A 19,066-nucleotide genomic window follows, 5' to 3' on the forward strand; every position below is an offset into this window, starting at 1 on the left:
CTAATAGACGGGTCCTTGTAGCCATTATGATCCCACTCGGATCAGTCACATGGGTTTGCCTCCAAAAATCAAAGCCTCGCAGGGGCTTTTTTCCAGCACAATTAAAGACTTCAAATACCAAATACTTCATACTGAAATTAAAAAAAAGAAAAAAATCCCACATAGAACAATTGCTATTAAAAATGCTTCTTTTGAAATATCTAATAATAATTTTTTTTTATGTCTGTCTGACACAGTGTTGATTCTGAGTGATGATTTTTGCTCTCTTCTCTGTTGGGAATGGAACAAGCCCTGGAATTGTGTTTGTTCCCTCATAGTCTGTAAGCACTGCTGACGAGGAGAGTCAGACAAGTCCCAGCCACTCTTTGCGGTCCTGCTTTATCCAAATGCAGGGACCTGTGTGACCAAGCAGAATCCTGGAATGGTTTGGGGTGGAAGGGACCTTAAATTCACCCAGTGCCACCCTCTGCCATGGGCAGAGACACCTTCCACTGTCCCAGGGTGCTCCAATCCCTCTCCAACCTGGCCTTGGACACTTCCAGGGATCCAGGGCAGCCACAGCTGCTCTGGGCAGCATCTTTGGAGCCATGAGTGCCACTAAATCAAATCTGCCTTTAATGACTCCACAAAAGTTACACGGAGCAATCTTCTGTTATATGTCCCTTTTGTTCCAAGCCATTTATTTCTGGGACAAGAATCTCAGAGGTAGAGCTCAAATCATGCCATCAGGAAAAGATTCTGGATTGAAAAAAGTAAAATAACTAAACCACAGGAAGCAATTCTTCACATTTATAAGGCACTTTCCGTTTCTATGACCTTCCTACACCTTTAATACTGCAAAGTCTGGAGAAATTAATGACATGTGACTTTTGACACGTGTCCAAAGGGCTTATGGAGCACATTCCACAGTGACCACACACCGACTGGCACCAGAGAGGAGCCAGCAGTGCTTTCCAGCTACTCACAATCAGAATTCCTGTCTCTGAAAGGATCTGAATCAATCATCTGGGAACTCATCTATTTGCCACTTCTGACATGATTTCTCCTGCCTGCTTTAGGCTGTTTGGAAAGCTGAGCCTTTACTAGAGCTGTGCCAGGGTCAGCCCCAGGCAGGAGGAGGAGCTTTCCACAGAGAACTCTTGGCAGGGTTGGGCCTAAAGCCCAGATTTTCAAAGGGATTTTGCTGCCTAAAGGTGCAGTAAGGGCTCAGCAGGGTTTCCACACCCTCCTAAATTTTGGCACTGTGAGCTCTGTATTCAGGGTGGTCATTGGTGTTACCTGATGTAGGTTCTTGTTTGTTTTGTACACCTAAAACATTACAAAGATGCTCCAAAGTGCAGTTTAAAGAAGATTAAAAGTGTTCAAGGCCCTGCTTACTTCTCAGTATGGACTGCTTTGAAAGGTAAATTTTTAGTTGTGTTCTCCTGCAAATACTGATAACATGGAACATTTTCTCACTGAACAGGAAAAGAGTGGTTTTTGTCATTTCCAGCACACAGATAGTGGGGGACATTTTCTGTTTGGAAAATGGAAAAACCTTTTCCGTGGTTTGGAAAGATACTCAAATGTGGCACACATCAAAACAAGCATGGAGGGTTGAGATTGGCGAGCAGACAGAGATTTACACCTGCTAATGACCACAGCAGCGGGGAGTAGGAAGAAAATCCCCAGGTCTGCAGTGTTCCAGCTGAAGCATCCCCGCTCCAGAGTGTAAATACTTGGAGAGGTTTCCAAGGCAAACATTCATCACTGATTAGGAGGCAGGAAAGCTGAATTTTGCCACTGTTCCTACATCTGGGAACTCAGATCTGGACATAATATTTCACAGAATCCCACATTAACTGAGGCTGGAAAATACCTCCAAGAGCACTGAGCCCAAGCTGTGCTCACCAGAGCAGCACTGGGTGGGTGACACTGCCCAGCTTAGGTCCTTCAGAGCCACTGTCTGCACTCAGCTGTCCTGGGCTCCCTCAGCAAGAAACTGGGCAAGAACAGCCACAGTTCTTGGGTTCCTGGAGACATTTTCAGCTGACAAACATGGAGAGAACAGTCCAGACAACTCTTTTGATGCTCTTCCCTAATATCCTTTCAGGTGACAAAACTTCCCTCAGACTGGGTGAAGTTTCGATGGAATCACAGAATGGTTTCGGTTGGAAAATCTCTGAGACCACTGAGTCTAGCTGCTCCCCCAGAACTGCCCCATGTCCCCAGATGCCACATCTACAAACATGGAATCAAGGCTTCTCTCAGTCTGTCAGACAGCTGAGCTGTTGATTTGACAGAGCACATTTCAGCCTGTCAGACTGACTGTGCAGACTTGTGATATCCTGAAGGAGGGGGCCAATAACAGCACATTAAAATAATTTATTGAGGACTGTTTGAACTGGATTTTTCAGTGTTATTTATAGTCTTTATAATTACCATGTGGTTAAAAGGCTCAAGCCCTCCAAAGCTGTGGAAGTCTTTGATTTGGGTCTGCCAAGATGTCTTTTTCAATCATCAGCAGAAAGGCAGAGTTCCTGCCATGGGATATCTGACAAGTCTGGGGAGGATTCATCATTACTCTATCACTGAATTCCCAAGTTCTTCCATCCAAACCTCTTCCATAACATAATGATCATCTGGCAGTAGGAGCAGCTCTGCTTGAATCCTTCAGTTTGATTGAGCAATCATCTGGAGGCCCGTAAGTTTTGTCTCATCAAAACCACTCCTAACGTTCCCCCTCCACCCATCAGTGCCTCTCACCTCCACAAACCACAAAATCCATTTATAAAAAGCCAGGTCTCCCAGCAGGCCCCACAGGCAGGAACATGGGATATCAGGATGGCTTCAGGCATCCCTCCAGGCTGGAATCTGCCTTTCCCTGCAGCGTGACCTCCTCAAAAGCAAGCAATGGAACTTGTGCTGCTAACAGATATGGGCATGTCAATATTTAAAATTATGTCCAGCAACCTGTCTTAGCACAGCAAAAGTAAAATCTGAATTGCACAAACATAGCAAAATCTTCATGGCTCCATCACTCCTATCCATGTTCAGAATACAAAGACTGAATTCCATTTCTCTGTTAAGCCTTTATATTTCCATGAATCCAATCTATTGGAAATTTAGTACTGAAGACCAAACTGGCAGATGCTAAACTAAACATAAAATTAAATTAAAACAAAGCCATTTCTTCATGTTCCCATGAAAAGTGAACTCCAGAGGTCTGAGTGTACTGGTGGCACCTGGTTTAGAGTTATAACACCAAGGAACAGGCTCTCATTAAATTTTAGTGAACACTGATATCAGTTAATTAATGACAGAGATTTAATCAAGTTCCTGTGCTGTCTTCAGATGAAAAGCTGACCAATATGAACCTCATTTTATTCTTCTGTTATGTTAAATAATGTGCATTTAGTAGGTGGCTATTTTGGATTTGGGAAGAAATGATCTGCAGTTCTCAATGTCTGCACTGTGTGTACACACAGAGTTATCAGTTCATGTAAACTGAAACTTTGGAAGCCTGCAGAAATTAGAAATTTCATGTTCAACCACAGCAATATATGCCCAAAATGCCACCTAAACCCAAACACGAAGCATGGATTAGGTTTTAGGATCTCCTAGAAAGAGAAATCTCTTTTGGAACAGTCACAAAGGGCTACGGCCAAAACTATCCCGTAATAGTTACGAGCTGTAATTTGACATTTTAGATGCACATTCCTCTTGCCAAGCAATATCATATTTTGGCTCTTGGAGGAGAAACTAAAGAGAAGGATCTGTCCAGGATGAGTAATTTAGTACAATGTAATCAAGGCAAGCTGCCCCACAGACTGGGGACTCAATTAAAATTAGCAAGTCAGGGCTTTTGTCCTCTTAAATAAAAGTGTGTGTCTTAAACAGGAAAGAAATTAGAAAGAAAAATGGTTTTCTTATTAGACATTTTCCATCTGAGCCCAAGTGTGGGCTTGTACTCCAAGAGCAGCTGGTTGGAGGTGGGGTGGCTGAAGCAGTTACTAAGCTGTGTTCCTTGGAGCTTTCCATCCCTGGAGACACATCCCAGTCAGGGAACCTCCTGTTCCCCAGGCAGCACAGTCCCTGAATTCACAGATTCAGACTGGCCAGGAGGCACAGGCACATCCCAGACCTCGAGGGGGGATCCCTGGCAGCAGCAGAGTGCAGCTGGCACAGAACAATCCGCCTGTAATCAGGAGTTCTGCAGCTCAGTGTCCCTGGGCAGGGAAGTGCCTCGCTGCTCACTGCACTCAACTCCCAGCTCCCTATTTAGGGTCTTTTCCAACCTGAAAATTCAATGGGTTTACAGCAGTAAATGGCAGTCCCTGTGACTGTTCCAGCAGCGTTTCACCCAGCTGGGCCACAAACACTGGGTGCTGAAAGAACTCTGCATTTGAGGGTCCTGCCATCCTCGTTTTACTCAGGCTGAGGCAGTTAATGAGGCAGAGGGACAGTTTAGGGGGAATAATCTGTGGTCTCCGGTCCCAGTCAGGGATTCCTGCTCTTACCCAGCAGTCTGGCTGGTTGGTGAGCCCTCAGCCTCATTGCCCCCACTGCACTCAAGTCCCAGCTCCCTATTTAGGGTCTTTTCTAGCCTGAAAATTCCATGGGTTTTGTGCAAACCCACCTACAGCAGCTGAAAGGTCGCAGTCCCATGTGGGGGTTCACCAGAGCTCAGGTTCTGTGAGCTCTCTGCTCTCACTGCAGAAGGAAATGACCCAGATAATTTTTATTATTGGCTTCTCTCACATTCTGGGTTTTGAAAATTTGAATAATTTCCTTGGTTTGCTGTCAGCATTTCTTTAAAGGCAAAGCACTCAGGATAAGCATGTGTTGTAAACCCTGACACAAATTTTTTATGTCATTTAACTGCTCATTCAGCTTTCTCAGAATACAGACCTGCAAATCTATTTGTTAAACAGGACATTATTTTTAAGACTTCTTATGGCATATTAAAAATGCACCAATATAAGCAAAAAAAAAAAAAAAAAAAAAAAAGAAACAATACATTTAAATAATTAAATTCACTTATACCACAATTGAGCTTTTCCCAAATTATACCACATGCTGATGCAAATCACTGTAGTTTTTTTATAAGAAATCAAATTTCAGCTGGAAAAGACTGATTTGCTGATCTTGAGTGTTGCTGTTATTTCAGATTTTTATCCAAGTGTTTTTACCAGCTCAAGCAGTGGAAAACAATGAGCTGAAAGGGTAAGAAAAGCAAACTCTTATTTCTTAACTCCAGCACTGCTCATGTTTTAAGGGAATGAATGAATTTCTAGAGAGAACTCTGCTCTCACAACAGTGACAAATTGTGCCTATCTCATGTCAAGAATTATATTTTCATCTACTTTCAGGGGATCTGATTCTGTTATAGCAATACATCCTGACTAAAAGAATAATGCAGAGTGTGGCACAGGCCAGCCACGTTTCCTGTGCAGGCAGAAAAGAAACCCAGAATCACTGTCCTGGAATGCACCGAAACCTCTCAGCAGAGTTCCTGAAATATTCATGAACATTAAGGAAACAGCAAACTTTTGGGGAGTGTGCTATTTAGCTGGAACTTGCTATGTTCTGCCATGCTCTAAAATTACCAAGGGAAGGCTTTTTGCAGAAAGCAAATGAAGGAACAGAGACTTGGGAATTTTATCTCCCGGCTGCCACAGACCACACGATGCTGAATAATTCAGCTCCTCAATTACTCATCCTAACTGGGAAGATTCTGATGTGTTTGCTGGTGTAGATCAGTGGGGGGCTCAGAATTTTAAGATGAGATATACTAAGTGTGTAAATTCTTAGTAATTAGTAGAGGGAACACAAAACTGCCTTTTACCAGCTGAATTTACATGAAGTGAATGACTAAATTTACATTCACCAGCTGATTTACATGAACTTCCCAAACTACTCCTGTGTTTTTGTTCCTTTTGCAAAGTTCAGAGGCAGACACTTTTTGATGGATAGAGAGGGGAAAAAAAAAAGAAGAATCTTTAGCTGCAGGTAGGGAACACACAACAGTGCAGAATTTCTGTCACCACTTCCCATCTCTTCCCTGCCTGGATGTGGATCTGGGGATTGGATTCTGGGGATTTGGATCTCTGGATTGGGTTCTGGGGCTCTGTGACTCTGGTAAGGCAAGTCAAGAACTCCCCCTGTATGAATTAGTCATATTGAAGGGGGTTTAGGAGCATGGAAACAAAAACTTCACATGAAATGCTGGGAATAAGAGACCTCTGATGAAATGTTTATGTGTTTCACAAAGACATAAATATTTGGAGAACAGCAAAGGACACGGCTTGGCCTGGGCAGGCTGGAAGCATTTACCTGATTAGCTGGCAGCAGTTGCAAAGACTTTTCCTTGGCAGCAGCCCCAGTTCTCCCCAGCCCTGGGCACAGGAGTGGTCCCTGCTCCGTGCTTGTGAAGCTGTTTGTGGCGCTCCACAGGAGAACCAAAGCTGCAGGGAAAGAGAGAGGGGAAAAGGGATGGGGGGAAAATTGTTTCCAGGTGGAGCCTCAGACTGTGTCGCATTCCCAGGCTGGGTTGCTTCAGGCAGAACTCAGCACTTTGTCCTGTCTGCACACAGCACAGACTGAGCAGCAATCTGGCTGGGAGAGCCTTTTTTGTGTTGGAATGGGGATGTGGATCTTTGCTTTTCCAGCTGGATCGATTTCCCATCCGGTTCATCAAGAGGCTGTGTGAATTCTTGTGCAAGTGGGGGAATGGGATGAGGGATTCATCCCTGTCAGAAATACACAGGGGGTGCTGGGTGTTGGTGATTTTGGTGCTTCTGGCCTGATTCACAGCACCTGAGTCGGGCAGCTTTGCTTCTTCCCTGTGTACTCAGAGATAAATCCAGGAGAAACTGCAGTAGGACAGGAGCACAACCTGTTCTGAGGCAGCAGGAAGCGTTTCCCAGGGCAGGACTATTTCTGGCAACACTCTCCCAGCTATTGATCACAAGTCTGATGTTGTGAATAACACTCTGATCTGGAGTCTGTCTGCAACTGCTATTTCTGTAGGTGCAGGGACTTCTTTTGGATGCAGATATTTTGAAAAACAGCCAAGCTTCCCACACTGTGCTTAATAAAATTATTTGAATATATAATAATGTCAAGTTGCAGCATTGTGTGGTTTCTGAGAGCTTGTCACTGCCTCAGAAGGTTTGGCTGATTAGAACATTTAATGAGAAGTGTTTGGCAGAGGGCTGAGACAAGATCATTAAAGTCCCTCCCAACCCCAAACCATTCCAGGATTCTGTAATTCCATTAATTTAGGATGTGGGGAATTGTTTACATTTTAAAGTATATAATTCCAAAATTATATTTCATTGCTATTTTGCCATTCTGCACTTTTGTTTTCAATCTCTCTTTGATTTGCAAGGCCAGTTCAGGACCACTTCAGCCCCAGTCTGTGCAGAACAAGAATTTACCACAGAGCCCCTCATGTCAGGATAACACAATGTTGGGAATAAGCAGTTGGAAGTGATAAAGGTGCTGTATCTTGAGCCAGTGCTGCCACAGAAAAATGTCTCACAAAACAACCTGGGAGGAGGGAGTTGGAAAAATCACATGGGGGTGAGCTGAATGACATGGAGGAAGGGATTTTTAAATCAGCATTGCCACTGGAAAAATATTTTTTAATGCATTTCTGCTGTATCTGTTGTGTCCTCAGGCTCACAAAATTTGGCTGGTAAGAACTGAAAAGGCCTATTTGTACTCAGTATTTTTCATGCTTCTTTGATTCTCTGGGCTTATGTATCTTGTACATGCATATGTCAAAATCTCATATTTTAGTTATTTTTATTTTTCTTATATTCCTACCAGTGAGGACTTGCTGGACACTAAGCAGGCATTGTTTAAACACTTCCCCTGCAGCTCCACTGGGATGCTTCAATCTGTCTTGCTAAAGAGAAAAAAGAGATTAATCATTCTTGTTTTGTGTTTTTTATTCTGAATGCTTGATTCTGACAGTGAAAGCAATTTGTGGGCCTCAGCTGTGATGCAGACACTTTCCTCCTGTTGTTTGAGTCATACCCACCTTATTTTATCCAAGTTTTTCGAAATAACTCTCTGAAAGGTCAATCTTAGTTGAGTAATTGGGATTTGGGGGGTTTGGAAGGAACACTCTAGTTCCAAATCATTAACCTGGACATGTTATTCAAGGAAGGAGAAATCCCTCCCCCTTTTCTCTGGATGCCAGAGTGAAGGTGACACTGTCTGCTCACCTGTTTGCCTCTCTGGATAGGTGAGCAATGAGCAGAACGTGCCTGAATTCCTTCTGCACAGGAGAGCTGAGCTGGGGGGAATAATTGACTGCAGATACAGACTGACAATAAATTAGCACACCCCCAAGAGTCTGGAAGGAACAGAGGAGGAGCAGTGAGTCATTCCTGAGTCATAGAGTCTCCCTGGATTTATCCTGGGATGAGGTACTGCACGCACAACTCCTTGATCTGGTCTGCCTCGAAAGGACAACCCTGAAAATAATTGTGGAAAAATAAATGCTAGCAGCAATCATTCCTTGGCACCAGCAGGCTTTATTATGTTTTGTAGGAGCCTCCCTGTATCAGGGCAGTGTTTTGATAAGAAATGGTGGAAAAGATGCAGAGCAGGTTGGTTTGGCTGCTCAGGCAGGCTGCAGTCAGGGGCTGTCCCATCAGCCCTCTCAGCCCTTGGCAGGAGCGGTGGGGGCTCTTTGGGGAGGCTTTTGGGGATCAGTCAGAAATCCCTGCTTTGTTCAACAGGCAACACTTAGTGTGTTTTTTTTCCCTCTCCTCTTTTCTGTAAAGGTTGTGCCAGCTGGGAGCTTTTTCCCTGCTCAGCACTGTTTGATGCCTGAGGGCCAAGGATGTCCCAGCCCTGGTGTGCTCAGCTCCCATTCCTGAGGGCAGAGGGATGGAGGAGACCTCTGGCACAAAGAAATGGTCCTGCAATCAAAACCAGCGGGGTTTTGCACTGGGTGGGAACCACCACTGGGGAATACCAATTGTACCAGGAGCTTTCCCAGTCCAGCAAATCTCACAGAAGGGATTTGTGCCCATCCTGAATTCCTTGTTCCAGGAGCGGAGGTATGTGGAAAGCCCTGCAATCTCCTGTGCCTGGGACTCCCGTGTGCTCCAGTGTGGCTCAGCTTCCACTCTGATATTCCAAGGAACTCCACCTCATTCCAACTCATTAGAGTTTTCGGTGAGCAGATAAAATTCCCTGTCTGGCGAGGAGCTCTCAGCTGTGTCAGACAAAAACTGCGTTTTCTGCTTGGTTTGCAGCTGGAGGGGCCCAAGCAGAGCCAGCACATGATAAACTCCAGGAATGCAGGGAGGAGGAGGAGGAACAGTTCCTCCCCCAGTAAGGATCCATCAGATCAGGTTGCTCCATCTCTGTAACTTCACCCTGAACCTCCCACCTTGTTCCAAATTTGAATAGGCAACAGGTTAATTAAAACTGAACTCGCTTTCAAACTCAGGGAGGGACCAGGAAGTTAAACAACACCAGAAACTCAGCTGGGGGTGCAAATGGACTGGGAGGGCTCTGATTTCTCCTTGGCTAAGAGACCTCTTTGGGTTTATTAGATCTCTTTCCTTGTGAAAGTTTTATGAATCTTACGTACATTTAATGGACGTCGTTTGGCAGGGGTCTGTCTTAGTAACAGTTCTGTTTTAAAGGTGATGAATGTCCACTGCAAAAATTCATTTTCCTTCTTCCTTTTGACTGAGAGAGGTATTGATAAGACTCAGAAGATGAAGCCTTCAGAACTAAGTATCATAAGCTCAAAAAATGTTTGTAAATAAATAAATTTCCCTATTCCTATTTCTTTTGCACACACCAAGAATGGTAAAAATTAAGAGATTTGGGTTAAAGATTAGTGCTGAGTTTAAGATTTAATGAACTAAATGTGGTGGACACTGTGCTGAACCATTCAGTGTCACCAGTGGTGAATATACCTGGAGAAAAAAAAAGCCAAATTCATTGGAAATGTCATTGCACAAGAAGGAGCATTTATTTCTGTGACTTTTCTATCAGGTGAAGCTCATGAGCAATTCTTCCTTCCTGCTGCATGAGTTGCAGTTCTCATGGAATCCTGGAATGGTTTTGGTTGGAACTGTCCTGGGGTGACAGGACATTTTCATGCTTTGTATCCCAATCGTGTATTCCTGTTCCCGTGCTCTCAGTTTGTTTTGTCTATAGCCGTGTCCCTCCCCCGGCTTGCTTGCTATGGCTTGCTGCTGCTAGCTTTAGGCCTGCTTCGCTTGCTCTGCTCGCTTGCTTTTTTTTGTTTTTTCTTTGCTTGCCTTATTTTGCCATTTTTCTATTTTTGTTTTTCCCTTCCTTCCTCCCCTTCCCTGAAGACATCGGACCTGCTTCGGACCTTGATTCGGGAACGTCAAGGAACTCCTCCGGACTCTGCACTACAGAGAAGCTCAGCACCCTCCTCAGCAGACTGCCCAAGCCGTTCGGTCTCTCTCGGACTGGTGAAAACGTTTGTTGTCATCTCGGGCTGTTTTTTCTTGTGTTGGGGAGTGTTTTTTTTTGTTCTTGCTTAATAAACAAGTTTTTTCCACTTATCCTCCGAGGAAATTCCTCCCGAACCCGGTAGTGGGGAGGGGGAAGGAGTTGTGGGGGTTTGTTTCCTTTAAGGGGCTCCTTCGGAGATTTTTCCCCTAATTTGTCCTAAACCAGGACAATATATTCTTCCACTTTGTCTGGTCGATTTCCCCGTACGGGCCACCAAAGAATATATTGTCCTGGTTTAGGACAAATTAGGGGAAAAATCTCCGAAGGAGCCCCTTAAAGGAAACAAACCCCCACAACTCCTCCCCCCTCCCCACTACCGGGTTCGGGAGGAATTTCCTCGGAGGATAAGTGGAAAAAACTTGTTTATTAAGCAAGAACAAAAAAAAACACTCCCCAACACAAGAAAAAACAGCCCGAGATGACAACAAACGTTTTCACCAGTCCGAGAGAGACCGAACGGCTTGGGCAGTCTGCTGAGGAGGGTGCTGAGCTTCTCTGTAGTGCAGAGTCCGGAGGAGTTCCTTGACGTTCCCGAATCAAGGTCCGAAGCAGGTCCGATGTCTTCAGGGAAGGGGAGGAAGGAAGGGAAAAACAAAAATAGAAAAATGGCAAAATAAGGCAAGCAAAGAAAAAACAAAAAAAAGCAAGCGAGCAGAGCAAGCGAAGCAGGCCTAAAGCTAGCAGCAGCAAGCCATAGCAAGCAAGCCGGGGGAGGGACACGGCTATAGACAAAACAAACTGAGAGCACGGGAACAGGAATACACGATTGGGATACAAAGCATGAAAATGTCCTGTCACCCCAGGACAGGAACTGACCTTAAAAGCCCACCCAGTGCCACCCCTGCCATGGCAGGGACATCTCCCACTGTCCCAGGCTGCTCCAGCCCCAGTGTCCAGCCTGGTCTTGGGCACTGCCAGGGATCCAGGGGCAGCCACAGCTGCTCTGGGCACCTGTGCCAGGGTCTCAGCAAATAAACAATTTAAAGAAAACAGAATTCCCCATGAAAATCTCCTTAAGATCAGGAAAAGAGCAGCTCCCAAGTGGTAAGACAATGGGCTGTCAGTGAATTCTCCCAGCCCTGGTTTCTGTGATGCTGAGGCCCAACATTCCAAAATATCTCCATTCTCATTTTGCCTCAGAGAATTTGATAACTCAAAAAACTCACCCAATAGTTGCACGAGGAGAGGTGCACTGAACTTGGATTGCTCCTGTGCCTAGCCTGGCAGAGGGAGCAGCACCTGAGCGACCCGATGGGGCCAATCCATGTCCTGGAATGCCGGGAGCTGCCAGCCCTGCTCTCCTCTGGCAGTATCCCAGCACCAGCCGCGCCCGGCAAAGAAAGAGCAGGCAGGAATTCGCAGCATTCCCACTCAGATTAATCCCGGCGGTCCCGCTGCGCCCCATTGAGCTGGGCTGGGATTTGGAGCTCTGCTGCGGAGGGAGAGCTGCTGATTCCTCTGAGCTGCTGGGGAGAAGTGACACAGAGTGCAAAGAAGGGTCGGGGTACAGTGCCCCTCAGCTCAGTCCCATCACTGCCCTGCTCCCGATGCCTCACGTTTTGGCTTTTATGTTTTTCAGATTCTGAGCTGCTTTAGTGTGGGGGTCTGGGCTGCACATCAGGGGATGGTGAGCTCTCTGCACAGAGCAGGGAGACAAAACAATTCCTGCTCCAGCTGGGCACCAAGGACAAAGGATCCAAACCTCAGGCCCAGGAGCACAAACACCGTGGGCTGGAGAGAGAAAAACAAGCAGGATGGGACTGCACGGGCTAAAGCTGGAATGGGACAATGAACTGCAATGTGCCCATGGAGCAGAGCTGATCCCAGGGAGAGCCCCCGGGAGCGCTCGTGCATTTTGGGACCATTTGGGTTCCTCTTGGGTGCAGCCCTGGCTGGGCTCTGGTGCTGCCCAGGGTGGATCCATGGAGGAGATCCTTTTGATCAATCCCTGCTTTATTCTGTGACTCTGCCCAGCCTCTGCTCCAGGCCAGCCCTCACAAGGCATCACTCCTTCTCCCAGGTGGGCTCCGGAGAAACGGGGAAATTCCAGGCTCCGTGGCTGCTCCAACCCCTCAGCAGCTGCCCCAAACCCTCCTTCCCAGCTCCCTCCTTTCCAGGCTGGACACTAATTAAAAATCAAATTAGAGCACTCTTTTTAAAATGAGAGCAAATGTAGGAGTGGTGGGAAAGCTCTGGAGGTGTTAAACTTCCCAGAAACTCATCCCAGACTTGGAAAGTCACTCAGGAATCTGATAAACCAGGTACCTCTGGTACTCTGTGCAAATGTGCATGGAAATTCTAACTTTAATTATTCAAGGCCAGCTTGGAATTGGCTTGGAACAACCCAGTCTATGGAAGGGGCTTCTGCCCTTGGAATTGGATGAGCTTTAAGGTCCCTTCCAACCCAAACCATTCCAGGATTCTATTCCATGATTCAGTGAAGATTTTAATTCTGAAATCTAGTGGGGTGACTCTGAGAATATTTACATAATACATCCATAAGTATAAATGCAATAAACAGAGCAAACAGCAATTGGCATCTGGATTATTTGGCCAGTTATAAATATGAAGCACAATTCTGAATTTTGCACTGAAAAAATTCACAGCAGACACATTTTGATCGTATCGTAGCAAGGAAATAGATGAAAATTAATAATTTTAAACACTGTTATAATTGAAATTTATGTACAGACACTGTGTAATCCACCTGCAACATTTCCTCTTTTTTAACATATTGGTATTTGTAGATTCAGATTAAATAGATTCAATAATAGATTAAATAAATTTAGATTAAATAGATTTACATTAAAAAATATTGTCCACTATTTCTTTTACCTTTATGTTTCTCTTGAGTTCTGAAGAATCAAAAAGCTGCTGCAGTTCTACAAGAAGAATTCCTGATGCAACAGCTATTCCTGCAGTTCATAATTACTCTGGCATTAATGAAGCTGTTAATTACACCACTGCTCTTCTGCTGAGACTAGAAGATAATGCTCAGAGACCTAAAAATGAAAAATTTGGTTATATTTTCAAAGTTTAAAATGTTACAGCTGGAAATCTCTTGGAGTTTTTGTGGAAAAGTTCCCTCTGCTAACTGCTAATCCATCCCACTGTGGTTTCTGGAATTTCTGTAGCATCATCTCTGTGACTATTCCAAAGTTCCCTGTTTGTTGCCTGGGTGATCAAGACTGGATTTACTGGGGGGCAAAGAGAGCTGTACATCCAAAGTGCCAGTTCCATGGGCCACAGGAAGCTCTCAGTGACACCTGCCAGCAGGAGAACTGTTTCTCCATCCCTCTTCCCATCCTATGTATATGTTCTGCTTCACAGAAATTCCTCATCCAGCATCTACACCCGGACAAGGTAATCAAGTGATGGGCCAGGTCTGGAACCAGTGAATCTCCACATCCAGTTCCTGCTCTCACAGTCCTGATTTTACTGGATTAAAGCCCCTTGCCAGCACAGTGGAATTTCCTTCCATTTCTTTACAGTTATCCAGAAGAGCTCCTTAGAAGTACTGCTGTGCTTCCCGTTTGAAAGCCTGTGTTCATTTTTTTTCTTCATTTCCAACAATACCAGCTAAAAATGTCTCCATCAGAATGGAGAACCCACTGCTAGGAGGTTTTGTCACCTGAAGTGATTCAGTTGTGGCCATCAAGGCTGAATGCTGGAAAAAGGATCCAGTCAAACAAACCGGGGGAAATTTGAAGCCCTCTTTTATGCACCAAGGCTGAGAGCTGCAATACATGAGCCCAGCTCAGAAAGATTTTGAATCAAAGGATTTCTCCCGTGCCCTAGGGGCTCCAAGGAGGCCTTTTCCTTGAGAATCCTACCCCTCCCACTCTAGCCCAGCTGAAGGGCTCCCTGCTGAGCAAATGTTTCTCACACACAGCTCAATTTAACCAGGGAGAAGATGATCCTAGTATCCTGGAGAGGAGAGGTAACCCACAGGGGGCTGGAGAAACCAGACCCTCCCACCAAACCTTTAAAATGTACCTTAACACTTCAAAAGGTGCTCTACCTCTGATTTTAATTTCCCCCCTCTTTTTCTGGCATCATTAATTGTTCACTGGTTCATACCACAGACATAATTTTTACTGCACCAAACTTCGCAAAATATGTTACCAATAACTAAAATTATTACTAATATATCAAGGGAATGCATGCAAACCAAGGGTAAAGCAATTCCAGTCTGAAGAGGTAACAGAATTTTCACAAAAATCTAACAACTATTGATTTTTAATCATGATTCCATTTGAGCGGTAAATATTCACATAGGGGTTACCAGCAGGAGTAAAATAAGCTAACTGATGTGTAAATCTATGGATTCTTAGAGACTGGGGGGTTTATAGCCCTGATGTTTGCCAAAGGCTGAGATGCTGAAGTGATTTTTTGGAGCCCCATTTCTGTTCTGTCCCTGCAAAATGTGAATTCACATGGTACCAATTACTGGATCTTGGACAAAACAAGTAGCAGTGAGAAGAAACCCCTGTGGTTTTTATGAGAATAGTAAGTAGAAGTCAAGAAAACATTTCATGCCAAGTGGATCAGGAAAGCAGGAACTGCAGGAGGATTTTCTGGTATCACTGCAGCATCTTGTCTGTGATTTTCTATGTATTGTTCCTTAATATCCAGTTTTATTGCTGAAACTTTGCGCCATAACTCATGGTAGAGATGTTTTACAAATCACGGCAAACTTCATGGAGTTCAAAGCTCAGAAATGAGCTTTTTGTCTTCAAAAATGTGCTCCATGATTTCAAAACTGTCCAGCTTTGCTGAGGACTTCGCTGACAGAGTGAGACTGCTGGCTAATGGGGTGCCCCAGCATCCACAAGGAGGGTAAGACTCCTCAAGGAGTTTTATTTATTCACCAGGATCCTGGAAAAGTGCAGGAGAGAGGACAGAAAACTACTTGCAGGGCTTTATTTCCTGATTTTGGTACTGTATCGCTCTGGCCTCTTTCTGTGGTGAGCAAATCACAGTAAATGGTATTTTTATCCTTTTATATATTACATGCTTGCAAAAATTGCTGACAGAAACTGCCAACAGGCTGCTTTAATCACTGTAATGCTGCTTCACTGGCAAAAGAAAAGCCTTTTTGCTTTAACCCGGACCATCTGCTTTGGGGGCTTTTAATGATGCAACCATGCTGGCATTTACAGAATGAAAACTTCTCTGCCGTGACCTCAGAGTGGGGGATCAGCTCTAAGGGGACGGGAGGGAAGGAGGGGGGATGTTAAACTGCTCTGAAGGAGACAAGAGATGCACGAGGAAGGTGCGGGGCTGCAGATTTGGGACACATCTAACCTCAATTCTTCTTTCAAGTAACATTTTCCTGAAAACAAATACGTCACATCCCCCCAAAGGTGCTGTGAGTAACAGCAGCTCCTACAGCATCGATAGGATATTTACTCAGTGATTCACCCCCTTCCTGCAGTGTTTATCTGCCTGCCCTGACCACATCCAGTCACCAATTACTAGCTGGGAATGGCCTTACAAACCCATGGGCAAGGCACTCCAAACACCCGGGCACCGGCTGAGGCTTTGGTGTCAGCACTCGGTGCCAGGGCTTTGCACAGGGGAATAAATCCATCAGCACTTTCTTGGAGTTTGCAACTGAATCTCCATCTCCTCTCACCCACAAAGAGCTTTTGGAATACCTCAGAGCACTCTTGGTTAGGCCTTTGAAACAGGAAGCAGCAGATCTTCACACAGTTGTTGCATTTCAAGCTGTACAAGAGCAGCCGCTCAGAAGTTTCACACACCTGTGCAGGTAAAACCAACAGGATTCGGCCCATGGAAGTTATTTTTCTTCTGATTTGGGTATCATCACCAGTTATCTGCATTCTCAAAATAAAATTCTGTTCTTTTCAGTTCTTACCAGTGCAATTTAGGACAGACTGGCCCTGCAACAGGGAATCGTATACCCTATTAATTATGTACACACTGTTAGTTATGTACACATTATTAATTATGCCTTAATCAGAAGATAATTCTGTTCCTCTGAGATAATTCTCCTTTTGCTCTGTGCATTTTTTTTGCAGGAGTAAGGCAAACCAGAACCTCACATTTCTCAGTGATGGATGCAAGAGGACACGTTTTTTGTCTTCTCCAACTCAGCTGGGATTCCACAACTGGGGTTATTATGGGATTTTTCTTGGGATTGTCAACTCTTTGTGGCAGCAGGCTGAGAAGCAGGGAAGGCTAAACAGGAGTTTAAAATACTGTGATACTGGTAAATGATGTGGAAAATAATTGTGGTTAATATTTGAAGCTAATACATAATTTTTTAGCGGTGTTGTAATACAGCTCCTGTCTCATACAGCTGTGATGAACAAATGTGCACAAAGCTTCCATGACTCAATGGATCACCCTCATCTTTTGGCACAGTTTGGGAAGACATCCCTGGATCTCTGTCTGGGGATTCATAAAACCTCAAACTACTCAAAAGAAGAGGCGGAGTAGTAGGGGAGCATCTGACAAATCCCTCAGTGGTAATGGCATTTACTTACGGAGGTTCAGGCTCCCAACTTCTCCTGTATCTTCCAACTACTTCATTTAACTCCTTGTGTTCTCTTGGATCTTCCAGCAATTAAAATAAATAAATTTCTTAATATTTCATATCAAATCCAGACTCCCCCTCAGCACACCTGCCCAGGCTCAGCTCTTCCTTTGGGGTAGATGGAAACAAGTTAGATTTTCACACACATCAAGTGAGAATTTCTTTCTTATCAAATTTGTTTTGAGTCAAATCTATTTTAGAATTATGTAAGTCCTGAAAAATGCTGCAGGACTGTCCAAGTCTGCTAGCACTTCTAAGTAAACAAAAAACCCCTTCTTTAATTTAGCCCAAATTCCAGGCCACCATGGTCAGAACCCAACTAAAAGCTCTTTAGGTACTAAAAAACAAAATCTAAATATGAAACAGAAGCTCCACAAGGAGGAGGGCTCTGTGGGAACCCTTCTGCCTTTGGTCTGACAATCCAAAAAGTGTGTTCTGGTTTCCCCCAGCATCCGGTGCACTCCAGCAAAGTTTCTAAGTTTAAGCTCCACTCAAAGCTTCAGTGTTCCTTAAATGGCACAGCTCAGCTTGGCTGGCAGAGCTGCAGCTCATGGTAAAGGAAGCCACCACCACATGAACGTTTTCCCTAAATGCTGCTCTATATATTCTCAATGCTCAGCTCAGCTAAAATAAGCTCCTAAAATAACAACTTCAAACACTTCACAAGGCTGCAGCCTCTCTCAGGGGCTGGGTTTTCCTACCTCAGGGTGCCTTAAACAAAGGATGCTGCATGCCATGACAGGAGAGGAAGGCTGAGCCCAGCTGGAGAACTAAGTCAATTAGTATCCGTTGGCTCTTAATTAGAGGATTTGTTATTTATCCCAGGCTGCCTCCCAGTACAAACTGGTGGCTGACGCCTTCTCTCTGGGATAAACAGGCACTCAGAAACGTGGGGGCTGTGTCTTTCTCCTTTAATCTGAGCAAACAGCATGTAACTTTCATGAGGAATTAAATTAAATTACTCTTTTAAGCCCGAGTGAAAAACCCTTCTCCTACTTACAGCAAATTCTGCCTGTGACCACTGATTCTGTCAACTGGAAAAACCTGTAAAATAATAAAGAATCAGTGAATCATTTAGGCTGGAAAAGAGCTTTGAGGTCATCAAGCCCAACTGTTAAACCAGCACTGCCAAAGCCATCACCAATATAAGCCAAGAAATTAACAGCAAACGGTATTTATAGAAAATCTGCTCATTAAAATCACATATAATGAAATTGCTATGCAACACCAGTGTTTCAGAGATAATGTCTCCTATGGAAGCCTAACAATTATGGAAAATGAAATAAGCATGAAAATATAATTGGACAAGAGTCACTGATATATTCACAGAACAGAGAACTCAAAAATCTTATGAATCCAGGGAAATGATATGTGGGTCAAGTTTAAAAGGAGCCCAGAAACACCAGGGAGCCCAAATCTCTCTTCAAACACATATCCAAGTGTTTGCATCTGCAATTCCTCCTCCAGAAAGCTGAGCAGCACCACCAGCTCTCTGAAATTCAGACTTCTTCAAATGTATTCTGCTTTACATGGATTTCTGTCACCACTTCTTCCTTCCCCATTATCACCTGCACCACAGAGAGCACAAGAATTCACATGATATCGCACAGGAAATGCAAAAGATCTCTGTAAAGCTGCACAGTGACTCTGTCTCCTCTTCAGCTCTTCACAAGTTTCTCAAAGTGTTGGGAGAAAAGAGCTCTGGCTACACCAGGCAAGGAGGGAAGAACTGAAGCGAGCATCAGTTGTCCCCAAAAATGCCCCAAAGCAGCCTGAATGGTGCAGCAGCTGATGAATTCATGCATGGGCTCCATCAGGAACCTCTTGTGGCTGTATCAGTCCCCATAACAAGTCTGGATCAGTGGTTTTGTTAAATGTCCTTGTTCAGTCCAGAGGAACCCACGGAGCTGCTGCAGGGCTGGAGCCCCTCTGGAGCCAGGCCGGGAGAGCTGGGGGTGCTCACCTGGAGAGGAGAAGGATCCAGGGAGAGCTCAGAGCCCC

At 44.7% G+C, this 19,066-nt stretch overlaps 1 long non-coding RNA gene across 1 annotated transcript; it reads right to left on the reverse strand.

Annotated features, from left to right (window-relative positions):
• Positions 1 to 7,903: 7,903 nt before the first annotated feature.
• On the reverse strand, positions 7,904 to 19,066 carry LOC137478859 (uncharacterized). Its single transcript, XR_011001853.1, has 3 exons — positions 16,572 to 19,066; positions 13,339 to 13,505; positions 7,904 to 8,468 (listed from the first exon to the last, which is right to left on the reverse strand). It is a non-coding gene; the product is annotated as an uncharacterized lncRNA (long non-coding RNA).

Source organism: Anomalospiza imberbis, chromosome 9 (assembly GCF_031753505.1).
Source record: "Anomalospiza imberbis isolate Cuckoo-Finch-1a 21T00152 chromosome 9, ASM3175350v1, whole genome shotgun sequence".
NCBI classification, from domain to species: Eukaryota; Metazoa; Chordata; class Aves; order Passeriformes; family Viduidae; genus Anomalospiza; species Anomalospiza imberbis.